Source organism: Peromyscus eremicus, unplaced genomic scaffold (genome assembly GCF_949786415.1).
Source record: "Peromyscus eremicus unplaced genomic scaffold, PerEre_H2_v1 PerEre#2#unplaced_32, whole genome shotgun sequence".
Taxonomy (NCBI): domain Eukaryota; kingdom Metazoa; phylum Chordata; class Mammalia; order Rodentia; family Cricetidae; genus Peromyscus; species Peromyscus eremicus.
In genome coordinates this window covers 3,611,881-3,615,435 of record NW_026734292.1, presented here as the reverse complement: position 1 = coordinate 3,615,435, position 3,555 = coordinate 3,611,881, and positions in this window count along the sequence as shown.

Here is a 3,555-nt window from a genome sequence, read left to right as displayed (position 1 = left end):
CGGGTCCTGTGCTCATTGCATGAATTGGCTGTTTGAAACCTGGGGCCTATGCAGGGTCCCTTGGCTCGGCATGGGAGGAGGGGACTGGACATACCTGGACTGAGTCCACCAGGTTGATCTCAGTCTGTGGGGAAGGCTTTGCCCTGGAGGAGATTGGAATGGGGGGCGGGCTGGGGGGAAGGTGAGGAGGGCAGGAGGGGGGAGAACAAGGGAATCTGTGGCTGATATGTAGAACTGAATTGTATTGCAAAAATAAAAAATTGTATTGCAAAATAAAAATTAAAAAAAAAAAAGAACTTTGCTTCCTACACACACGAGTCATATCTACTTCAACTCTGCTTAGGAAAATGACAAGAACATTAGCTTCTCTTCATTCCAATACACTGTACATGCTGGGAACAGACCAGAGTGTTATAAAACTGTGTATGGCAATGGGAGTGCAATAGTGACTTTCTTTAGCAAAAAACATCTCTTGCTTGTAGGACCAGAAACTGCATGGGATTCAACTACATTTATGAATGGGAAACAAACACAAACTCTCCTTACAATAAATACACTTTGCTTTTGAGATAAGAGCACTCTTCTACTCTACTGTGTTTCCTACAGGGCCAGAACTGTGAGCTTGCTCAGAACAAAAGAACTGTGCTTCCTACACACACGGGCCATATCTAGGTCAACTATGCCTAGGAAACTGAAAAGAACACTAGCTTCTCTTCAGTCCAATACACTGCACATGCTGGGAACAGACGTGAGTGCTATTTGCTCTGTGTATGGCAAGGGGAGCAGAATAGTGACTTTCCTTACCAGAAAACAGCTTCTGCTCATAGGACCAGAAACTACATGTGATACAACTCTGTTTATGAATGGGAAACTAACACTAGCTTGACTTACAAGAAACACACACTGCTTTTGAGAAAAGAGCACTCTTCTATCCTACTATGTTTCCTATGGGGCCAGAAATGTGAGCTTGCTCAGAACAAAAGAACTGTGCTTCCTACACATACAGGTCATATCTAGTTCAACTCTGCTTAGATAACTGACAAGAACAGTATCTTCTCTTCAGTCAAATACACTGAACATGCTTCGAACAGACATGAGTGCTATTTGTACTGTGTAAGGCAATGGGAGTGCAAAAATGACTTTCTTTACCAGAAAACAACTCTTGCACGTAGGACACTCCAAGTGATTCAACTATGTTTATGATAGGGAAACACACATTAGCTCGCCTTACAAGAAACACACTCTGCTTTTGAGAAAAGAGGACTTTTCTACCCAACTGTGTTTCGTATAAGACAAGAACAGTGAGCTTGCTCAGAACAAAAGAACTGTGCTTCCTACACACACGGGTCATATCTAGTTCAACTCTATTTAGAAAACTGACAAGAACAGTAGCTTCTTTTCAGTGCAATACACTGTACTTGCTGGGAACAGACTCGACTGCTATTTGCACTGTGTATGGCAATGGGAGCGCAATAGTGTCTTTCCATACCAGAAATCGACTCTTGCTAACAGGACCAGAAACTGCATGTGAATCAACTCTGTTTATGAATGGGAAGCTAACACTAGCTCGCCTTACAAGAAACACACTCTGCCTTTGATAAAAGAGCACTCTTCTACTCTACTGTGTTTCCTATATGTCCAGAAAAGTGAGCTTGTTCAGAACAAAAGAACAGTGCTTCCAACACACGGGCCATATATAGTTCAACTCTGCTTAGGAAACTGACAAGATCAGTAGCTTCTCTTCAGTCCAATACACTGTACTTGCTGCGAACAATCGTGAGTGCTATTTGCACTTTGTATGTCAAAGGGAGTGCAATAGTGACTTTCCTTACCAGAAAACAACTCTTGCTCATAGGACCAGAAACTGCATGTGATTCAACTCCGTTTATGAATGGGAAACAAACACTAGCTCGCCTTACAAGAAACACACTCTGCTTTTGAGAAAAGAGCACTCTTCTACTCTACTGAGTTTCCTATAGGACAAGAACAGTGAACTTGCTCAGAACAAAAAAAAATGTGCATTCTACACATACAGGCCATATCTAGTTCAACTCTGCTTAGGAAACTGACAAGAACAGAATCTGCTCTTCAGTCAAATACACTGAACTTGCTTCGAACAACACGAGTGCTATTTGTACTGTGTAAGGCAATGGAAGCGCAAAAATTACTTTGTTTACCAGAAAACAACTCTTGCTCATAGGAAACTGCATGTGATTCAACTCTGTTTATGAATGGGAAACACACATTAGTTCGCCTTACAAGAAACACACTTTGCTTTTGAGAAAAGAAAAAGAAAGCACTCTTCTACTCTACTGTGTTTCCTATAGGGCCAGAACACTGAGCTTGTTCAGAACAAAGAACTGTGCTTCCTACACTCACGGGGCATATCTACTTAAACTCTGCTTAGGAAACTGACAAGATCAGGAGCTTCTCTTCAGTCCAATACACTGTACTTTCTGCGAACAGACGCGCGTGCTATTTGCACTGTATATGGCAATGGAAGCATAATAGTGACTTTCGTTACGAGAAAACCACTCTTGCTTGTAGCAGCAGAACCTGCATGTGATTCAACTTCGTTTATTAATGGGAATCAAACGCTAGCCTGCCTTACAAGAAAAACACTCTGCTTTTGAGAAAAGAGTACGCTTCTACTCTACTGTATTTCCTATAGGTCCAGAAGAGTAAGCTTGTTCAGAACAAAAGAAAAATGCTTCCTACACCCACCGGCCGTATCTAGTTCAACTCTGATTTGGAAACTGACAAGAACAGTAGCTTCTCTTAAGTAATACACTGTACTTGCTGGGAACAGACGCGATTGCTATTTGCACTGTGTATGGCAATGGGAGCACAATAGTGACTCTTCTTACCAGAAAACAACTGTTGCTCGTAGGACCAGAAACTGCATGTGATTCAACTCCATTTATGAATGGGAAAAAACACTAGCTCACCTTACAAGAAACCCACTCTACTCTTTAAAAAAGAGCACTCATTTACTTTACCATGTTTCCTATTGGGCCAGAAGCGCAACTTGCTCAGAACAAAAGAACTGTACTTCCTACAAAAAAGGTCCATATCTATTTCAACTGTGCTCAGGAAACTGACAAGAACAGTATCTCCTCTTCAGTCCAATACACTGTACTTGCTGCGAACAGACGTGAGTGCTATTTGCACTATGTATGGCAATAGGAGTGCAATAGTGACTCTTCTTACCAGAAAACAACTCTTATTCGTAGGACCAGAAAGTGCATGTGATTCAACTCCATTTATGAATGGGAAACAAACACTAGCTCCTCTTATAAGAAACACACTCTGCTTTTGAGAAAAGAGCAATCTTCTACTTTACTGTGTTTCCTAAAGGTGCAGACAGTGAGCTTGCTCAGAACAAAAGAACTGTGCTTCCTACACCCACAGGCCACATAGTTCAACTCGGCTTAGGAAACTGACAAGAACAGTAGCTTCTCTTCAGTCCAATACACTGTACTTGCTGGGAACAGATGCGAGTGCTATTTGCACTGTATATGGCAATGAGAGCACAATAGCGACTCTTCTTACCAG